Genomic DNA, 23,785 nt, shown 5'->3' on the forward strand with positions numbered 1-23,785 from the left:
AGGAGATAAGGAAGAAGACCGTTTTAGCACACCGCAACGAAGAGGAAGCATATTTTCTTGTGATTCTTTATTTTGTTGTAACGTTGGATGCTAGTTTTCTTTACTTTGAACCTATTTACTCTTGTGACATACTCTGGTTTAATATAATTAGTTTTAGTTATTATTCTCGTGTTTTATTATCATGTTTTCATATGAACCCATGTTGACGATGAGTGCTATCATGGGCTAACCGTGATCATGGGGTCGTAACGGATTTACTATGGAGTTCTTTAGTTAGTTGTTTAATACTTTAGTGTGTGATGATTGTATGATATCTAGTATTGGTTGTGCGTATTCGTCTTATGTGCGTCGCGAACATATAAGATAGGGTGTTAATCTCTTGTGAAGCGACGGTGGATCTTGAGATTTAGAACTTGCCATGCTAGCATAGGTTCATGTACGAGTATGCATGATTAGTGGGTAACTCTAACCGTTTTATTCGCCCTGTGTAATCAAAAGGAATAACTTGTGCTTAAATCGTTATGTTGTCAATTTCTGTAGACATATAGGGACTCAACATAATTGATGCATATTCAACTTCTATCTTAATTGTGAATGTTTGGTAGAATGGTATTAGTACAATGAAAGTTGGCTTTTATCAGTTTCGTGTTATTCGATTAATGTCGTCATTGTTGCATGCTAAGGGTAATAAGAATAGCTATTGAAGGAAGTAATAATTAAGTTGTGATCTCATGAGTGTTTTAATATTGTTAATTCAAGTGTTAATTAAGTGCGTAATTCTAGTAGTTAATTGTAGTTAAAAATTAGTTAATCAAATCTAAGTGTTATTGTCTTAACATTGAGAAGTAATCATACACTAGTGAGTGAGTTTAATTGAACATAATTAGTCTGAGTCTCTGTAGGAACGAACTAGAAAGTATTCTATATTACTTGCGAACGCGTATACTTGCGTGTGTTATTAGCGCGTGTTTTCGCCCTAACAAGTTTTTGGCGCCGCTGCAGGGGACTCGGCGTATTTGTTTGGTTTATGTACTTACCATCATTGGTCATTAGGACTCAGTGATTAAGACGTGTACTTATTGTTTCCGGTTGTGTTTCAGGTACTTTAGCGAGCGTTTATGCAAACTCGTTCTCGTACTCGCAAGAGGACTTTAGATACAGCTGAGGAGACAGACGAAGTTCTTGATATTCCGAAGAAGATAGATTTTGAAGATTCGGATTCAGGAAGTGAGCAGAAAGAGCCAGTAACCATGGGTGATCATTTAGTTCCGGCAGATCCAGCTCTTATGGACTTTTCTCGCCCCAAAATTGATGACATTCAGTCTATCATCATGCACCGGCTATTGAGGCCAATAACTTTGAAATCAAGCTGGGCACTATTCAGATGGTGCAGAATTCTGTTTCTTTCGGAGGTGCTGCGACTGAAGACCCTTACATGCACATAAGGAATTTTTCTCGAGATCTGCAGTACTTTCAAATATAATGGTGTGACTGATGTGGCTATCAAGCTGAGGCTTTTCCCATTCTCTTTGAGGGATAAAGCTAAGGACTGGTTACATTCTGAACCAGCTGGGTCTATCACTACTTGGCAAGATCTTGCACAAAAGTTTCTGGTGAAGTTTTATCCAATGGCGCAGACTGCTGCTATGAGGAGTGCTCTTACTCAGTTTGCGCAGCAACCTACAGAATCTATATGCGAAACTTGGGAGCGATACAAGGAAATGTTGAGAAAGTGTCCACATCATGGAATGCCTGATTGGATGGTGATTACTGGTTTCTATAATGGTTTGGGAGCCCAATCTCGGCCCATGCTCGATGCAGCAGCTGGAGGCGCCTTGTGGGACAAAATCTATACTGAGGCTTATAATCTTATTGAGACTATGGCTGCAAATGAGCATCAAAACCCAACTCAAAGGATGATGCCTGGAAAGGTAGCAGGTATTCTGGAAGTCGATGCAGCTACAGCTATTACAGCGTAGCTACAGCTATTGCAGCGCAGCTCCAAGCGCTGTCTATGAAGGTCGATTCTCTAGCCACCTATGGGGTCAATCAGATAGCTATGGTCTGCGAGCTTTGTTCAGGTTCTCATGCTACGGATCAGTGTTCTCTTGTTAATGAATCTGTTCAGTATGTGAACAATTATCAGCGACAACAGCAGCCTGTGCCAGCTACTTATCATCCTAACAACAGAAATCATCCAAATTTCAGCTGGAGTAATAATCAAAATGCTATGCAGCAACCATATCAGCAAGGCGTAAATAAACAGTTCAACCCACCTGGATTCCAGCAACCACAGCATTATGCTCAAAGGCAATCATATCCTCAATAGGGAGGTGCAGCTGCACCCACTAGTGCTGATTTTGAGGAACTTAAGCTGTTGTAAAAAAGTCAGGCGGTCACTATCAAGACCTTGGAAAATCAAATCGGTCAAATAGCCAATGCAGTGCTCAATCATCAACCTAGCACACTCCCCAGTGACACTGAAGTACCAGGCAGGAAGGAAGCTAAAGAGCAAGTCAAGGCTATTACCTTAATGTCTGGAGAAGTTGCTGATGCTGAAAAAGTAAAAGAAGGAGAAGCTGAAGTTGGTGATGAAGAAGCTAAGCAAAAGGAGAAAGCGGCGGGACCAAGGAAGACTACTATTGAACACACTCTGCCTGAGGGTAATACAGGGGAGAAACAGCTCTATCCTCCACCACCTTTCCCTAAGAGATTGCAACAACAAAAGCTAGATAAGCAGTTCAGTAAGTTTCTGGAGGTGTTCAAGAAACTTCACATCAATATACCTTTCGCTGAGGCTCTGGAGAAAATGCCTAGTTATGCGAGATTTATGAAGAGTATTCTTTCAAGGAAGGTGAAACTGGATGACCTTGAGACCGTTGCTCTAACGGAAGAATGCAGTGTTGTGCTACAACAAAAGTTACCTCCAAAGCTTAAAGATCTAGACATCTTCACCATTCCTTGCACCATTGGCAAGTTATCTTTTGACAAGTGCCTTTGTGATTTGGGAGCAAGCATCAATCTGATGCCGTTGTCGATCTTGAAAAAGTTGAATTTGCCTGATCCAAAACCCACCTACATGTCTCTACAATTGGCTGATTATTCTATTACTTACCCAAGAGGCATAGTGGAGGATGTGCTAGTAAAGGTGGATAAGCTCTTCTTTCATGCAGACTTTGTTATTCTTGATTTCGAGGAAGATAAGAAGATTCCCATAATCTTGGGAAGACCTTTCTTGGCTACAGGCCGTACCTTGATAGATGTGCAGAAAGGTGAACTTACTATGCGGGTGCAGGATCAGGATGTTACATTCAATGTATTCAAAGTAATTAAATTCCCTACAGAAGATGAGGAGTGCTTAAAAGTGGATTTGATTGATTCTGCGGTTACTTCAGAACTTGATCATATGCTAATGTCTGATGCATTAGAGAAGGCCTTAGTTGGGGATTTTGACAGTGATGATGAGGATGACAATGAGCAACTATAATATCTTAATGCTTCTCCCTGGAGGCGAAAGCTAGACATGCCGTTTGAATCTCTTGGTACTTCTGACCTCAAAAATGCTGAAGGAAAGCTCAAACCATCGATTGAGGAAGCACCTACCTTGGAGCTTAAGCCATTGCCTGAACACTTGCGTGAGGAGGACAAGCTCTTAAGGATCTTGATAGAATTCAAATCGGCTATTGGATGGACTATAGCAGACATAAAAGGGATCAGCCCCTCATACTGCATGCATAAGATTCTGCTAGAAGAGGGTAGTAAGCTGACTGTTGAGCAACAGCGCAGAGTTAATCCTAGCATGAAAGAAGTGGTGAAGAAAGAAATTCTGAAGTGGATGGATGCAGGAATCATTTATCTTATTTCTGACAGTTCTTGGGTGAGCCCCGTGCAATGTGTACCTAAGAAAGGAGGTATCACTGTGGTAGCAAATGAGAAGAACGAGCTCATCCCCACTCGAACAGTCACGGGATGGAGAGTATGCATGGACTACAGAAAGTTGAACAAGGCCACAAGGAAGGATCACTTCCCGTTTCCGTTTATTGATCAGATGCTTGACAAGTTAGTCGGTCATGAGTATTATTGTCTTCTGGATGGCTATTTAGGGTATAATCAGATTTGTATTGCATCAGAGGATCAAGAAAAGACTACCTTCACTTGTCCATTTGGCACGTTTGCTTTTCGCAGAGTTTCGTTTGGGTTATGTGGCGCACCGACCACTTTTCAGAGATGTATGATGGCTATATTCTCTGACATGATTGGAAATAATGTCGAGGTGTTCATGGACGACTTCTCCGTCTTTGGACATTCGTATGATAAATGTTTGAATAATCTTCGTGCAGTACTCAAAAGGTGTGTGGAAACTAATTTGGTGCTCAATTGGGAAAAATGTCATTTTATGGTGCGTGAAGGCATTATTCTTGGGCATAAGGTCTCTAGCAAGGGTCTTGAGGGGGACAAAGCCAAGGTGGGAGTCATTGAAAAACTTCCACCACTTATTTCTGTGAAAGGAATCCGTAGTTTTCTTGGTCATGCGGGTGTGTATCGGCGTTTCATCAAGGACTTTTTGAAGATATTTACGCCGTTGTGCAACTTGCTTGAGAAGGATGTGCCTTTTAAATTTGATGATGACTGCTTAACGGCATTCGAGACTCTTAAGAAGAGTTTGATAACTGCACCAGTTATTACAGCACCTGATTGGACAGAGCCTTTTGAGATGATGTGTGATGCAAATTATTATGCGGTGGGCGCAGTTCTTGGGCAGCGCAAGAATAATCTCTTTCATGTGGTCTACTATGCTAGCAAGACCTTAAATGGGGCCCAAATGAACTACACCACTACTGAGAAAGAGCTCTTGGCTATAGTTTTTGGTTTCAAAAAATTTCGATCTTATTTGCTTGGGACAAAAGTGACAGTGTTCACTGATCATGCGGCCATTCACTATTTGGTTTCCAAGAAGGATTCGAAGCCCAGACTCATTTGTTGGGTGCTCTTGCTACAGGAATTTGAGTTAGAGATCAAGGATCGAAAATGTACTGAGAATCAAGTAGCTGACTATCTCTCTAGATTGGAGAATCCCGAGTCTACTTCATATGATAAAATATTGATCAACGAATCTTTTCCGGATGAGCAGTTGTTCGCAGTTCAGGAGGAAGAGCCATGGTTCGCAGATATTGTGAATTATCTTGTCAGCAATATAATGCCTCCTAATTTGACCACAGCTCAAAAGAAGAAGTTTCTGCATGAGGTAAAGTGGTATATGTGGGATGAACCATATTTGTTTAGACAGGGAGCTGACCAGATCATCAGGAGATGTATCCCATTCTGTGAGACGGAGGGGATATTATGAGACTGCCACTCCACAGTTTATGGTGGACACTATGGTGGTGAGAAGACGGCAGCTCGTATTCTGCAAGCAGGTTTTTTCTGGCCTACTTTTTTTAAGGATGTTCATCAGTTCGTTTTAAGGTGTGATCGTTGCTAAAGAGTGGGGAATCTTACGAGAAAGGATGAGATGCTGTTAAATGTGATGCTTGAACTCGAGGTCTTTGATGTTTGGGGAATCGATTTCATGGGGCCTTTTGTCTCGTCCTGCAATAATCAGTACATCTTACTGGCAGTCGATTATGTCTCAAAATGGGTATAAGTCAAAGCTCTACTGACGACTGATGCAAAGGCAGTGTTGAATTTTCTTCATAAGCAGATTTTCACAAGGTTTGGAACGCCACGAGTAATAATAAGTGATGAAGGGTCGCATTTCTGCAACCGTAAGTTTACTTTTATGATGCAACGCTACAATGTGAATCATCGAGTTGCTACTGCCTATCATCCACAAATAAATGGTCAAGCGGAAGTGTCTAACAGAGAGATCAAGCGCATTTTAGAGAAGGTTGTTTGTCCGTCAAGGAAGGATTGGTCTTTAAAGCTCGATGAAGCTGTTTGGGCTTACAGAACAGCATATAAGACTCCACTTGGGATGTCCTCGTTTCAACTTGTGTATGGTAAGGGATGTCATTTACCTGCGGAGCTTGAGCATAAGGCCTATTGGGCGTTGAAGAAGTTGAACCTGGATCTAGATGCAGCTGGAAAGAAGAGAATGCTTCAGCTTAATGAACTTGATGAATTTCGACTCCAAGCGTACGAGAACAAAAAAATGTACATGGAAAAAGTGAAAAGGTGGCACGACAGGAAGCTACATCTTAAGTTATTCGTGTCGGGGCAGCAAGTTCTTTTATTTAACTCTCCTCTCCGACTTTTTCCTGGGAAGTTGAAATCAAGGTGGTCGGGACCTTTTATTGTCAAAACTGTGTTTCCACATGGAGCGGTGGAGATTTTTGAGAATGATTCGGACCAAGCATTCAAGGTTAATGGTCAGCGTTTGAAGCACTACTATGGGGACACGGCAAACCGAGAAGTGGTTAGTGTCATTTTATTGTCAACTTGAGTAAGGTACGCTACGTCAAGCTAATGACGAAAAAGAAGCGCTTCGTGGGAGGCAACCCATGATTTGTTGTTACAGGAACCCTTAGAAGTTAGTAACATATCCAAAACCACAAAAAAATCAGAAAAACAGGGCAAGGAAAAAAAAATTCCTGAAGACCCCTGAGCGGGCGCTCAGGGGCCGACTGGGAGAAATTTTTTTAAGTCCAATAAAAATCTGAAAAAATCTGAAAAATAAAAAAAAAAACAAAATACAGCCCATTACCCACGACCTATTTCCCCATTATCCCATGTTTTTAACCCTTAAACCCACTCCTAATCAAATTTTACCCTAATCCCTACCCTATATATACATACACCTATTTCATATACTCCATATACACTTTCAAACCTTAAACTCTCTCCCAAACCCAAAAACACAAATCTTTAACACTTTTACTCAGTTTCGATGGCACCCAAGAGATCCAGGACTATCGATAGCAGCAGTACTGTCCCTACTGCTGATTCTTCAAGGGGTACTATTGCGAGGCCTCGTTTGAATGATAGGGCTGCTGAGGAGGAGTACACTAGGCTTTTGGGGAAGCCAATATTGAAGGAGAGGGGGTTCTTACCATCGGGAAGGGATGGTGAGTTGTTGCCTATGATTGCTGAGAAGGGTTGGATTGCTTTTTGTGAGTCTCCTGAAGCAGTGCCGATGAGCGTGGTTCGCGAGTTCTATGCGAATGCGAAGGCCAAGAAGAATGGGTATTCTGTGGTCCGGGGGATGACGGTTGATTATCACCCTGCGGCGATTCGCCGTGTGATTGGGCAGCAACAGAGGAAGCCCACGGAGGAGAATTGGAATGAGAAGACTGCTGAGGATTTTGACTTAGATTTGATTTGTGCTACTCTCTGTAGGCCGGGCACAGTTTGGACCTTCAAGACTGGGACTAGCGAGTATCGTCACTTTTCGGCGATCGCGATGAATAGGTATGCCCGTGCATGGAATGCTTTTATTTGTGCTAATATTCTGCCTACTTCACATGCACATGAGGTCATAGTTGAGAGAGCACAGTTGTTATGGGGAATTTTGAATGAGTACTATGTGGACCTTGGTGAGTTCATCTACCAAGGAATTCTGAAGTTTTTGAGGGGAGCTAAGCACATGAACATCCCTTATGTATCCACGGTTATAAAGTTTTGCCGAGCAGTGGGAGTTCAGTGGCCGTCTCATGAGCAGTTGCAGTTGCTGGCCGCTCCTATTGATTCCGGGACTCTGCATGCGATGTAGGAGTGGACCGGTGGTGAGCCCGAGGAGCATGGGCTGGGTTATCGTCTTCCAGGAGGGCGTCCAGCACGAGGTGCTACCATGGCGAGGCCAAGGCGAGATGAGGCTGGTTCTTCTAGAGCTCAGGAGGGTGCTGGGATGGCTGATGCCCAGTATAGGAGGCTGTCGAGGAGGATGGACGCTATGTACGAGAAACAGAGCAGATTTGCTCAGGAGCTCACCCTTGCACTTGGTACTGCTTTTCGAGGCCTTGGAGCTGACATCCAGTGGCCAGTTTTTGGCGAGGACTCTGCTTATCCGCCTCCTGATACACCACCCTCTGAGGGTGATGATGATGATCTCTCTGAGTAGGTATACCCTGTGTTCCTTTCTATCACCTTCACTGGGGACAGTGAAGATTTTAAGTTTGGGGGTGGTAGTTAAGGATATTTTGTGTGTGTGTCATATAGTTGCATATTCATGATAGTTTAGTGCATATAATTGCATATTTTTTGCCATATAGTTTTTTTATTTATAGCTTTATTTATCATGTCAAGTAGCTCATGCATATACCATGATCCCTTTTGCGCTGATTTACCAATTTATTTGTGATGTTGATGCGAGTGTAGTGATAGCGTTAAAGTGATGTTGAGTCGTGTAGGTTGATATGCATGCTAGAAACACTTGTAATTTTACTAAGTCTTAGAGAATGCTTAAGGACTAGATTGTTGTTATGGTTTAATGGTTTTCGAGGTTAATCTATTGATTATGCTTAGAATTTTATAATAGGTTCTTAGTGATAAAAGGCATGAAAAGAAAAAATGGAGTGAAAAATGGAATTCATTGCTAATTGTGGCTAGGCGTCAAATGGATAGTAGCCGGCTCGTATTTTTATGCGAGTAGTCTAGGGTTGAGCAAGATGGAGCGAAACGCACTTGCTCAGAAATTTTGAAAAAATAGAAAAAAAAAGAAAAAGAAGAAAAAATAAAGAAAAAAAATAAAGAGTTAATGCATAATTGATCACGAGTGGGCTCTTTGGTATTCGAGTTATTAAGTCCTTAGGGGACTTTGTGCCTAGTGACCTAAGGCTTTTATAGTCTGGGATTCGCTAACCTAACGCTCGCTACATGGATGCCATTGTATAAGTCTTTTGTGGACCTCACTCATTGCACGGTCAAATAAGCATTTGTTGTTATAAATCAAAGCATGATTCCGTAATAAGCTCCAGGATTCTTGAAGTGTTATAAGTCACTTTGTGCCTAGAATTTTTATTCTTCGTATAATCATGCGATTGCCTTGAGGATAGTTGAGTTATGATAATTGATCTAGTTTCGAAGCATATCTGTTAAGCATCTGCACACACCACGTTTCTGGCTGTATGTTAGTTTGTATGATTTGATTGATCTTTATTCGCCTAATTGCATTTGTTGAGATGTCGTAAGTTGGTTGGTTTGGTCGTAGTAAGGGGGATCGCTGCATTTCATATAGATTGCATTCATGCTTGTTTCTTTTTTGTTTTTGGGTCTGTGACGCTTGAGGACAAGCATCGATTTAAGTTTGGGGGTGTGATAAGTGGCATTTTATACCACTTAGAACGTCTTATAATAGCTTGAATTGGTGTCTTGAAATCAAGTATTTTGTGTATTTGATGCATTTTTCTAGTATTTGTGCATTTCAGGGTATTAGTTGCATTTCGGGAGAGAATTCATCAATAATAAGCATTTGCATGTGTTTAGTATTGCAAGTGGGAAGATAAAAGCAGATTGCAGTGAAGAAACGGGAGAAAAACAGATCAGTTTCCAGAAGGGGGCTGAGCGCCCGCTCAGGAATGCTGAGCGGCCGCGCAGGGTCGGAAAATCAGATTAATTAATTTAGACTCCTATTTTTGTTTGGCTTCCAACTTCTAAGTTATCTGGGTTTTATGGGACTCCTATATAAGTAGATTTCAGAGACGTTTCATAAAGGTTGGATCGTAGTATTAATCGAAGAGCGAGGAGATAAGGAAGAAGACCATTTTAGCACACCGCAACGAAGAGGAAGCATATTTTCTTGTGATTCTTTATTTCGTTGTAACGTTGCATGCTAATTTTCTTTACTTTGAACCTATTTACTCTCATGACATACTCTGGTTTAATATAATTAGTTTTAGTTATTATTCTCGTGTGTTATTATCATGTTTTCATATGAACCCATGATGACGATGAGTGCTATCATGGGCTAATCGTGATCATGGGGTCGTAACGGATTTACTATGGAGTTCTTTAGTTAGTTGTTTAATATTTTAGTGTGTGATGATTGTATGATATCTAGTATTGGTTGTGCGTATTCGTCTTATGTGTGTCGCGAACATATAAGATAGGGTGTTAATCTCTTGTGAAGCGACGGTGGATCTTGAGATTTAGAACTTGCCATGCTAGCATAGGTTCATGTACGAGTATGCATGATTAGTGAGTAACTCTAACCGTTTTATTCGCCCTGTGTAATCAAAAGGAATAACTTATGCTTAAATCGTTATGTTGTCAATTTCTGTAGACATATAGGGACTCAACATAATTGATGTCTATTCAACTTCTATCTTAATTGTGGATGTTTGGTAGAATGGTATTAGTACAATGAAAGTTGGCTTTTATCAGTTTCGTGTTATTCGATTAATATCATCAATGTTGCATGTTAAGGGTAATAACAATAGCTATTGAAGGAAGTAGTAATGAAGTTGTGATCTCATGAGTGTTTTAATATTTTTAATTCAAAAGTTAATTAAGTGCGTAGTTCTAGTAGTGTATTGTAGTTAAAAATTAGTTAATCAAATCTAAGTATTATTGTCTTAACATTGAGAAGTAATCATACACTGGTGAGTGAGTTTAATTGAACATAATTAGTCTGAGTCTCTGTGGGAACGAACTAAAAAGTATTATATATTACTTGCGAACGCGTATACTTGCGTGTGTTATTAGCGCGTGTTTTCGCCCTAACAGTTATTGACTACCAGTTGGACTCAAGCCGACACCAATAATCAACCAACGACCATATCAAATTAGATATCAATACGAACTTTGATGCTCACAACATTCCATCACCATCAACCAAACCACCAACGAGTATACTAATCAACTGCCATCACTCAACCATCACTCAACCCACAATTCACAACATTGTGACACACCACATACTAATAACCATATGTATCACTAATCAACACAACAAAACAAATGGGGTTCACTATTTCAGCCACAACTACAAAAAAACAGCCTCGCAACCCAGGTCAGATTTAAGGAATCCTGAATCCTGCTGGACATACTAGTCCAATTTCAACCAACCATTCTTCTAAAGGTGGTTTCCTATCATTTGCCATAGACTCGCGTACCACTGAATTAACTTTTCTAAGACAAAAACCTTCTCCAATGGATCATCAATCCTTTCTGCTGTCGTTATTCCAAAATAGCAACCGAATACGGAACTTTTACTTCTCCTGACGATCAACTCTTCGTTTACTTTCCATAACTAGAATGGTCTGACCACAGAGGTTACCGAAGGAAATTCATTGCCATAAAATGCTAAATAAAAATTTCGAAATCAAGATAATCCATTCTAAAAGAAAAGTGAAGAAGATGCAGATATGACTGGGAGCAACCATACAAGTATGTAAGATGGCCAGTCTTAGTACCATACAGTTTACAACACATATTTCGGTGGCGTCCCACCAGACGCTTTGTCACACAGACAAATAGTAACATCATATGTATTGTTTGCCCCAATCAACCGATAGAACCTCCGAGGAAGGAAATATAAGGGTTCAAGGTATAAACCTCAGTACTGATCCACATTCACTATAAGACTCGGCTGTCATGGCAACCGCTGACTATTACCCTTCCACCTGAACTTTCACGATCAGATTCGCTTACTCGAGAAAAACTAGAAACCTCAACTAGACATTGCCAACGATACCTATATAAAGGAGACTTACTAAAATCTAGGGCAGTTCCAGCCAATCCCCAACAGACATCAGGGTTACGCCTTCGAACCCTTGACTAAACTCATAGCCTCGCTCCTCTGGTTGAGTTGCTGACTCATATCTATATAGAATAAACCTTCTTGCATTCTTCTGACTCTATTTCTAACCTAAATCAGGGACTTAAACATGTAGCTCTGATATCAACTGTGACGGCCTCAACCCCGGGGTCAGGAGTTGACGTCATCAATAATGACAATAACAACTTAATATAATCCAACTCAACATTATTATATAAGCACAACCCCTTTTTCCAAGATCTTTTCCAGGTTTAAGTATGACTTAGGTTACAATCCTCACAAAACCAACTTACTAAAGACAATCCTGACAATACTATCTTTGTACAACAACTCAACAGACCCGCTTGGGTCCAGCACAACTACCTCAGAGGAGCCTGACACGGAAGGAACTGAAATCATAACTTGCTAAAAAATAAGTAAAACATGTGTGAACTGGATATCAAAACTAGCATGCTCTGGAAAACCAAATCATCAGTTGTGTGTTGTGCATAAATATCAATTTCAATTTTAGCATGCTTCTTTCATTTTCAAATCTTTCATCCCATCGCAGGACCCATAAAACCATTTGTCCCGTTACGGGGACCCAAAATCATTTGTTCCATTACGGGAACCATAAAACTTATCCCATCACAGGATCTATAAAACTTGTCCCATCACAGGACCTATAAAACTTGTCCCATCACAGGACCTATAAAACTTTTCCCATCACAGGACCTATAAAACTTGTTCCTCTCCGAGAACCTCAAAATCACTTGCTCAGATATAAAAGTATTGGATGATCCCTGGTGAGACAGCTGATCAGGCTATCCTATGAAACTTGTTCCGAAACTCAGAGACTAGCTAGGTCTCCGTCACGCTGGGCTGGTGGTTATAATAGGGTGTGCAACCACTTCGCCTCTTACGCTAACTTGGAGGCCATTACGGGCCTCCTGCGTACACTCATCCAATTATCTGATCATTTTTATCCAGTTTTCTCAAATCACTTACCTATCTCTTGTCAAAACAATTATAACACAGCACATTTTCCAAAACATTTTCATTTTATTCAAAATTTTAGAGATAGGCATTTTCAGAAGTTACTTTTCCCCCAAAAACAAGTCAAAGAAACAATTTGAAACCCAGGGGATACGTAACTTAAATCGTTCTGTTCCACTACGAGAATAAAACAATATTATACTCATATATGCTGAACCATAAAGATATGGTCAAGAGTACTTGCCTTGCAGAGCTTTACAAATAATATCGATTGACCTTGAGCCGACACGAACGCTCAGGCTTTATCGCCTAACCATTAGATTACCCTGGCTTCGACTTCAACACTCAGGTCCTTCGATTGGAACCTTACTGAGCTCGTCGACTGTCCACTAGGCTATCCAACGCCAACTCTTGGGCTTTCCGACTAGCACCTACAAAGTCGAAACACCCTAACTTAGACCTTCGATTATGCTTGACATATCCTCACTAACAATCTACCCGAACGTTAACAAAACCCGACTCGTAACATACTTCATATAAAAATACATGTATCAATTAGGGTTCACGTCTTTGAAAGTCTGTTCGGTGTTCATTTTCAGAAATAGATATATTTATCCTTTTATGAAATTAGGGTTATCGATTTTCATAAAGTATTTCATCACAACACATAATCAGATTTCGTATAAGGTACGTACATATAACCGATCGACGTCCCGATAGTCATTGGGTACGGCCTCGTATTTCCGTAATTTAATTTTTCAGAAATCGGGCAGCACCTCCTTTATTTATCGGACTACCCGTCGAACATCCCGACGTCCAAACAAACACAACTACAATCAATCGCAATCCAAACCCAACCACCGATTTCAGCCATCAATATCAGTCCCAGAATTCTCAATTATCAATTAAATACAATTACTAATTATTAGTCGTGTTTTATAATTTTAATCGCATTTTATAGTTTTATTCGCAATTCGTATTTTAAATCGTATTTTGTATTTTAAATTGTAGGACTCAGAATATTCATCATAGTCCACCGTCCGCTCGTCGTAATTCATCGTGAACGGCGGTAAAAATTGTGGGTGCCCGTATAAATCGGGTTTCCATCGCGAACTTTCACCGATTATTGTCATTATTTCCCGCACGCAAATTAATTCACATCAAGATTATAACTCAAATAATTTCTGCAGGAAATAAACAAATAAAAAAGAAATTAATCAGAACAGTTGAGCAAAGTAACAGGGACAGCACACGCCATCCACTAAGCCGCCACACCTCGCCGGATTCCGGGGAGGCGGCAACAGGACGAAGCGCGGAGTAATACACATAGTAACATACACATAGAACATACGCACAGTCACAGAAACAGTACACCTCACAAACACACGCCGCCACCGTGCTTCCTCACCGAAAGCGGATGAAGGGGGGCGGCAGAACACAAGAACAAGGGACTCAAAGAATAACAAAACTGAAGCAATAATTACCCAAGACCGAAACGGACGGTGAAAAAGGATGTCCGGCGAACCGAACCTAACAGGGAATCAGAGAAACAGAGGTAGCCGAGAGGAAGGAGTGAGAAGCAAAGAAAATGAGAGATGAGGTTACAAAAGTAACCCGATAAGGATTGGGATACCCATCGTTTCCCCCAATCTTTTTATCCGAATCTAAAACGTAATATTTTAAGTATTAATGATACACCTTGCGGATAAAACAAATCAAGATAATTACATAAATAATCTCGAAATTCCTAAAATAATTAAAAGTTACTAAAATAAAATTTTCCAGAATTTTGTAAATCATTTTTGAAGCGCACTCAGACCCGCATTTGACGATTAACCGAAACAATGCGCGGGTCAATTTAATCCCAAAATTCCCGAAATAATTTTAAAACCCTGAGAATATTCCATACTTAGATAAATATGAGTTTTATAATTTTTTTAAAGAATTTTGAAATTAAATACGGATTTAACAAATAATTACAATCAGAAAATCATATATGGCTAAATAATTAATGAAATATTGATTTCTCAATTTTAAAAACTCCTAAAAATAATTAATAAAATTATGAAGCCATAAAAATGATTTTAGAGATAACCCAAGTATTTATGAAAATAAATCCTGAATAAAATCATCTTTAAATACAAAAGTGACACAACACAACTTCACAACGAATTATACAATTAATACACGAACACCAACAATCACACATAATTAATTAAAATATTAACAAAAATAATATCCAGCTGACAGAACCCACAGACCTATTTTATTTATGCAATTATTTAATAATTATACATTTAAACAATATATAAAAATATACGAGTCGTTATACATTGGGTCTATGTTGAAGATCAAGAAATCAACAGTTGAAAATCTTGATGACTCTGTTGACACTACTGGAACCAAGGAGCCAACTATTGATGATAGTGCTCTGCTCAAAAAGCTTCCAGTGATCAAAGCAACTGCAGTGCCCAAGACAGCTGATGACAAGAGCAGGTTGAAATGAAAAAGTGGAGAAGTGGTTGGGAACATCAGAAAGAAGAAAAAGGCTCAGTTCTCTGCTATGGATATCAGTCCACAAGAACCTAAGTCTCAAAGGAATATAGCAACTAAAACACATCCAGTCACACAAGAACCATTTTCTCAAAGGGAAGATGCAGACAAAGAGGCTGCACAAATCATTGTTGATTTTGCTCAAGGTGATCTTCTTTTTGACTCTGAGCAACTACTGAAGGAAATTAAGGCTCATCAGGACATCTTGTTAAAGGTGGATGCAGTTATCAATGATCCTATTTTTGAGGAGAGCATACAAGAACCTTCATCAACACTTACTGAAGCAGCTCACATTTCTCAGACCCCAGAAGAACCATCAGTTCAAAGTACTGATGTTGGTCTATTTCATCCTCCTAACAAGTCAAATCATGATGCTACATCAGATCCTAATACGGTTCATCCTTCAACTGAAACAACTATTATTGATGACCCCCTACTGATTGTTAGTTTGCAAAAGCATCATGATGTGCTGTTTGTTCCTCCACTATTCATTATTTCGACTTGAGGACTCACCTTCAGGTATAGTTTCTTTTTTTACATTGTCCTTATGTTTGTATGATAATAAATAGTCTCTTATTTGAGGTTACCTCTATTTATATGATAAGCATACTACTCCTCTCAGCCATCTCTTATTTCTTTGACAACTGTGTGACTGTGCTTTTCTATGAGACTGTGTAAAAATACTATAAGAGAAAATTAAATTTTTGAGTGGCAGTCTCCTGTACTGGCAAAAGGAGAGGTAGCTTTGAGAAAATAATTTTATAAGTGTTTTCTCTTATTATAAACTTTCTTCTATGAGAACCATATTACTCTCAAAAGTAATATATTGTGTGAGAAGTGATGAGATCACTTAAAAAAGAGAGATTTAGGTGTTACCTTGTTTATGTTTCAGGATCTCATCAGAAACAGACACCTATTGCTAAGGACTCTTCTAAAGGCAAAGCAATTCTGCCTCATTCTGCAAATTCTTCTGAGGGTATGTCTAGTTCTGACTCTGATGATGACAGTGATAATGATGATTCTGATACAGCTCAGCTTAAGACTGAATGGGATTTTAGATGGAGACATGCAAATACTTCTATCTCATCTGCTGTTGGTCTGCAACATGTTCATAGGGCCTATGATGAAATTCAAAATCCTGATCTGAAACTGCATCTTAAGGCCTCTACTATTTCTGTCAAAGGGATTCATTCTGAACTTGCTGATATGAAGAAATCTCATGTTACTGTCAAGGACAAGATTAATGCATTCATGATCAATACACCTACTTCAGCTGAACTCACAAGTGTGAAAACTACCATTATAGGTGTAGTTCAATCTCAACAAAGTAAAGATTCTAGAATTCCTTCTTTGAAAGATAAGGTATCTTCTATGGCTGACCAACTGGATGCTCTATTTTCTCTTCTTGCAAATACTGATGCCAAAAAGGGGGGAGAAGATAGTTGCTACAAAATGTACACCAGATTGTATTCAGATAAAGGATAAAGATACTGATGATGATGGTGCTAAAAATCCAGTTACAAATGTTCCAATTGTTTCTACTGCTCAACAACCTCAACATTCTAAAAAGTCAGGTTCTTCAAGATAAGGGAAGTCTACTGGTGCTCATGAAGCTAAGCACAACACTACTGATGATGCTCCTGAGACTGGTGATGTTATAATCTCTAACTTAGCAGATGCTAAATGGTTATTCTTTCCTTACAAATATAAGGAAACAGGTGAAGAGATTATTTTGCACTACAAAGATAAAAGGTTTGAGCAAAAGAATGCTAGGAGTGCTCTTGGATTGATAACTGAAGAATTTCCTGATCTAACAACTAAAGAAGCAGTTATGCAACAGAAGGAGTTGATGGCTCAAATTGAAGCTGAAGCCAACTGTTGGGAACCACGGACTTAGGGTGTTACTACGTTTTACGATAAAGATTATGAAAAGAGGATTACCTTGTTAATGGTTGATTCCACGCTCTTCTATTGTATTCCCAAATTCCCTTGAGCGAAGTGTGGCCTCCGTCTTCTCAAGTTATCCTCTCTTCTTGCTCCTTGGTGGCTACAATATGTTTTCACACAATTCCAAGCAAGAAGATAATAAGAATATATATAGGCTACAATAGGGACCATGGATAATTAGGTTGGGCCTTCTAATTACATCTTGAGCCTAGCCCAATGTAATTAAATATTAATTCAATCCACTAAAGAATTAATATTTGCACTACCTTTCCTAATACTGTAATTTAATTAATTCGGTTCCAATATTATTTGCTTATTAAATTCCCCATGTTTAAAATATCATATGTCCATTAATTAAATAAATTACTGATAATTTATTTAATTAATATCTTTTATCCTTGATCATCCACTCAACCTTTATTTAATTATGCCAGAATAAATTCCACCTGCAGGGTTTCACATAATTAAATCTTTTTGAGCTTTCAAGGGGACATCATTAACCCGAATATTATCAGGACATGGATTCCTTCAATAAATAATATCCACCATGTATATAATTCCATCACCCAAAATATAATGATATAATTCAAAAGAATTATTTCATATATAAATCAAAGCATGTAAATAATATATACGTGTCAATTACTATTTCCGGATTAAGAACCTAAGCATTAATAATAACATAGAATCTTAGTTCTCCTTCTTAATCAGTATTAAGGGAACAATTCTAAATTTGATCATGTTCAATATACACAAAGTATACTAGTATTATTTATTAGTCAATATAAACTAATCTAAATAATACTACAGCCATACCTGTGGATTGTCCAACACCACCTGTGCTGTGAACCTTATTATATTATATAACCGTATTTAACAATCTAATATTCTGTATCCCATTTGATACTAGATTGTTCACAATATATAACATTAGACAACATGTAAACATTCAAATGATTCTCAAATAAACTGGCCAGAAATAAATGTACATACTTCAAATAAATATTTTCAGTATACACTAACAATCTCCCACTTATACTCAAAATATTCTATGTGTACATCAGTGTTTATTTAATTCAATATTACATAAAAATCTATGTGTCCATCCATCTGACTCCTATCGCTTCCACATGCTTGTCAAAAACCTTGGTTGGCAAGCTCTTTGTGAAAGGATCTGCTCGGTTATCTTCCGATGATATGTGAGCCACAACTATATCCCCTCGCTTTACGATTCCTCGTATGAGATGATACTTATGTTCAATATGTTTAGCTGCTTTGTGGTCTCGCGGTTCCTTTGAATTTTCCACAGCACCAGTGTTATCACAATACACCGTCAAGCTCCTAGGCAAATTAGGTACCACATCTAAGTCCAAAAGGAAGTTCCTGAACCATACAGCCTCCTTGGCAGCCTCAGAGGCCGCCACGTACTCGGCCTCCATGGTGGAGTCTGCAATGCATTTCTGCATTACACTCCTCCATATAACGGCTCCACCTCCCAAAGTAAAAACATATCCCGAGGTTGATTTTCTCTTATCCCTATCTGATTGGAAATCTGAATCAGTATATCCCAAAGGAAATAGATCTGAGGCCTTGTAAATTAACATATACTCCTTAGTCCTTCTCAGGTACTTGAGTATAGTTTTTACTGCACTCCAATGTTCTTGACCTGGGTTCGACTGATATCTACTAACCATGCCTACAGCAAAGCGGATGTCAGGCCTCATACATAACAAAGCATACATTAAGCTTCCACATGCTGAAGCATAAGGAACTACTTTCATGCTCTCTATATCCTTAGGTGTCGAAGGACACTGCTTCTTAGATAGAGCAACTCCATGCTTAAAAGGTAGAAAACCTTTCTTGGAGTTCTGCATGTTAAAACAAGCTAATACTTCATCAATGTAGGGCTCTTGAGATAAAGCCAACATCCTTTTCTTGCGATCCCTTATAACTTTGATCCCAAGGATGTATGCCGCTTCACCTAAGTCCTTCATTTCAAATTGTTTGAACAACCATGCCTTTACTGATGACAACATCTCAACATTGTTTCCAATGAGTAAAATATCATCTACATATAGTACTAGAAAAACCACTGCATTACCTTCACTTCTCTTATACACGCACGATTCGCTTGGACTTTGATCAAATCCATATGACTGGACTGCCTGATTAAAACGAATATTCTAGAAGCTTGTTTAAGTCCATAAATAGACCTCTTAAGCTTACATACCAGATGCTCTTGGCCTTCCTTAATGAATCTTTTTGGTTGCTGCATATAGATGGTTTCTTCAAGACTTCCATTAAGAAAAGCTGTCTTGACATCCATTTGCCAGATCGAGATGAGCTGCTATAGATAAAAGAATACGGATTGACTTAAGCATGACTACCGGTGAAAAGGTTTCCTCATAATCGATACCTTCTTTCTGAGTATACCCTTTCGCAACAAGTCTTGCTTTCCAGGCTTTCACCTTTTTATCTAATCCCCTCTTTTTCTTGTAGATCCACTTACATCCAATAGGTTTTATACCTTTGGGTGGTTCCACGAGCTCCCAGACCTGATTAGAATACATTGATTCTATCTCAGATTCCATCGCCTTTTGCCAAAGATCTGCATCTTTGTCTTGTGCTGCCTCTTCGTATGTACGGGGATCATCATCATGTTCACCAGAGACCAAGTCTGAAGACTCTCCCAAAAACATGAATCTATCAGGCTGTTGAACAACCCTCCCACTACAACGAGGCACTGGTGCGGTATTAGTGATAGGTTGTACATTATGTTGTAGTTGTTCTACTTGTACTACAGCTTCATGGGTATTATTTGTCCCTCCCACAAGTTCCTCTAAAATGACACTACTCATGGGTTTGTGATTCATTATATAGTCCTCCTCCAAGTATCTTGCATTGGTGCTAACAATGACATCCCGATTCTTCGGACTATAAAATAAATATCCTTTCGTTCCCATGGGGTAGCCTACAAACAACCTTACTTCTATACGAGATTCTAACTTAGTCGCGTTCTTGTTCAGCACATGTGCTGGACAACCCCATATTCGAATATGTCTTAGACTCGGTTTATCCCCGGTCCACAATTCTAAGGGGGTTTTAGGAACCGACTTAGAAGGTACTAAGTTCAGAAGATAAGCTGCTGTCTCTAAGGCATGTCCCCAAAATGACTTGGGTAAATCCGAATAACTCATCATCGATCTAACACTCTCTAAAAGAGTCTGGTTCCTTCTCTCTGCTACACCGTTCTGCTGGGGTGTGCCTGGTGCAGTTAACTGGGATTCTATCCCATTTTCTGATAAATATTCCCTAAATTCTCTAAGAAAATATTCGCCACCACGATCTGATCGTAGTGACTTGATACTTTTATTAAGTCGCTTCTACGTTTTAGCTTTGTACTCTTTGAACTTATCAAAGCACTCAGACTTACGGTGCAACAAATAAACGTACCCATATCTAGAATAATCATCAATGAAAGTGATGAAATATTCATAACCACCTCTTGCTTGGATATTCATGGGTCCACATAAATCAGAGTGAACCAATTCTAATACTTGTTTGGCTCTATTCCCCTTTTCCTTGAAAGGCCTATTAGTCATTTTACCTTCCAAACTGGATTCACAAACTGGAAATGGCTCCACTGCCAATGAGCTTAAAGGCCCGTCTACTACCAGTCTTTGAATCCTCCTCAAGTTAATATGACCTAATCTCAAGTGCCAAAGATATGTTTGGTTCAAACTAGAAGGTTCCTTTCTTTTAGTAGAGTTAGAAGATGTGTTGTTCAATTCCCTAAATTGCAGTTGCAGTGCAGGTTGACTAGGATTGATTATATACAAATTGTCTTGCAATGTACCAGAATATATAATTCGTTTATTCATCATAATAGAAACATTACGATCCAAACAAACATTATAACCATCCAAAGCAAGTTTAGAAACCGAAATTAAATTCCTTCTAAAAGAAGGTACATAAAGACAATTGTTCAAAACCAAAATCCTATCAGAACCAAAAGATAAATGAATAACTCCTACTGCAACTACTGCTACTTTCGTAGCATCTCCCATGAACACGTATATCTCACCATCTCTAAGCATTCTGGATAGTTGGAACCCCTGCATAGAATTACAAATATGATCAGTGGCTCCTGTATCTACACACCAAGTGCTCATAGATATAGCCGCTATAAATGTTTCTGTAACTAGAGAAAGAGACATACCAGTATTGTTTGTCTTCTTAGGAATAGGACAATCCTGTTTCCAGTGACCTGACTGTTTGCATCTGAAGCACTTTCCCTTAGGCTTTTTCACACCACCCTGAACTCCCACTGCCTTCACAGCTTTCTGTGTCTGAGCCTTTTTCTTCTTCTTAATACCTTTCGGTTTAGAGGAAGAACCTTTCTCAGCCACATTCACTTGAACACTCTGCCGAAATAATCCTTCAGCTGCCTGAAGTTCTGTCAGCAGTTCCGCGAGACTATACTGCCTCTTGTTCATGTTGTAATTCAAGCGGAACTGCTCAAAACTCTTGGACAAGCTCATAAGGATAATGTCAATCTGGGTTTCCCCGTCAAGTTCAGCACCAAGGATCTCTATCTCATTCAGATGCGACATCATCTTGAGAACATGATCCCTTACAGGTGTGCCTTCAGCCATCTGAGTGTTCATTAAAGCCTTCATGGCTACTTGCCTAGCAGCCCTATTCTGATCTCCAAAAAGTTCCTTGAGATTAAAGAGCATATCCGAAGCAGTGGCCATAGACTGATGCTGATGCTGCAAAACACCCGACATTGCTGCCAGAATGTAACATCGCGACATCTCATCAGCCTTAATCCACCGTTTATAATACTCTTTCTCATCTTCAGGAGCATCAGCAACAGGCTGTTCATGCTTGGGTTCATAAGTGCAAAACTTGTACTCCTCAGCAGTCAACACAATGTCCAAATTTCGTTTCCATTCAATATAGTTAGGTCCGGTAAGTTTGTTATCCTTAAGTATGGTAAATAGTGGATTAAAGCCCATTTTATCCTGAGAATCATGCATAAAAACATCACATAAATAAGGGTGCATTAATTATTAAGAGCTATTGATTCCTCTAACAATTATTTAAAATTAAATGCACTAACATCTAAACACCATAAGTTTCTGGTACGCCACGATGTGTGACATGTATACCACCTAATTTTGTTTAAATGTTACTTCGGTCCTATTACTAAATAATATACCACGTTGGGGTGGACTATATTATTTTTCATAGCTAAGTGTATACCATCATCAAATCTTAAATTATTCGAAATCTATGGAACTTGGTACGCCACGATGGGTGGCTTGTATACCTTCCAATATTCGTAATTTTGCCTTGAATAGAATACTTCAATTCAATATTCATCAATGGTTTGATTTCCAGGTAGTGGAGGAGTCACATCGGTCTCGCTTAAAACCCATAGCCTTACAAGTTCGATGAACCCGTTTTTGACAAAATCGCCCCAAATCAGAAATAAAGAAAATCAGTATTTATTCCTTTTAAAATTTATTAATTTAAGAAGTTTGTTCTAGTAATTTCTATAACATTCTAGACACCATAAATTACATGCCACGATGGGTGACGTATATATAATTTATATTCGTCTTTATGTTAAATTACCTACAACCAATAATGGAGACCATGGGATTTAATTTCATATTAGTTCCCTCTCCCACTTAGAATTTTTTTATTAAAATTGAGGAATTTTAAAATTAAATGGGGCCCTATGTTGTTATAATTATGTCTAAACATGCATTCAAAATACAAACATAATTTTAGCAACATATAATATTTAATTAAATCAATAAATAAAATTTATGTCCATGTCGTCCTAATTAAGTTAAACATGCAATTTTAAAAGAATTACACACATAATTAACGACACACATAATCAATAAATTAAAGCAATAATTAAAATTTAATGGAAAAAATTAAAATAAATTTTCCACTATTATGGCCCTTGATAATTAAAATTTAATGGAAAAAATTAAAATAAATTTTCCACTATTATGGCCCTTGAAAAAAATCCAGCTCTCAAAAAAAAATCTGCCCCAAGCGCGCCCCGACGCCCCCAGCAGCCCCAGCAGCCGCAGTAGCCCCAGCAGCCGCAGCAGCCCCAGCAGCCCCAGCAGCCCCAGCAGCCCCAGCACCCCAGCAGCCCCAGCAGTACCAGCAGCCCCAGCAGTACCAGCAGCACCAGCAGCCCCAGCAGCCCCATGTAATCGCACAGCGGAACAAAAAAACTACCGGAATTGATTTTCGATCGCACATAACTATTACAAAATACCCGGAACAATTACAAAAAAATAGATTTAATACAAAACTAATTTTGTAAAATCTATTCTAACACGATCAACCCTCGTGTAAATTACAACCACGATTAAACCACGTGGAAACCAAAATAAAAATTAACCACGATTAAACCACGTGGGATCCAAACACATAATTAAAATATATATGGCCATAATAGTGGATTAACAACCTGCATCAAAACCAATACAAGCAAAACACTATATACACGCATATATAATTACGACATGGATATTATATCATAAAACGTAGAACCCATTACCA

The 23,785-nt window shown here is 39.0% G+C and overlaps 1 non-coding gene across 1 annotated transcript; it reads right to left on the minus strand.

Moving 5' to 3' along the window:
- Window positions 1-1,643: 1,643 nt before the first annotated feature.
- On the minus strand, window positions 1,644-1,750 carry LOC141680301 (small nucleolar RNA R71). The gene has a single exon (XR_012558305.1). It is a non-coding gene; the product is annotated as a small nucleolar RNA R71 (small nucleolar RNA).
- Between the last annotated feature and the right edge of the window lie 22,035 nt (window positions 1,751-23,785).

Source organism: Apium graveolens, chromosome 1, assembly GCF_009905375.1.
Source record: "Apium graveolens cultivar Ventura chromosome 1, ASM990537v1, whole genome shotgun sequence".
NCBI lineage: Eukaryota > Viridiplantae > Streptophyta > Magnoliopsida > Apiales > Apiaceae > Apium > Apium graveolens.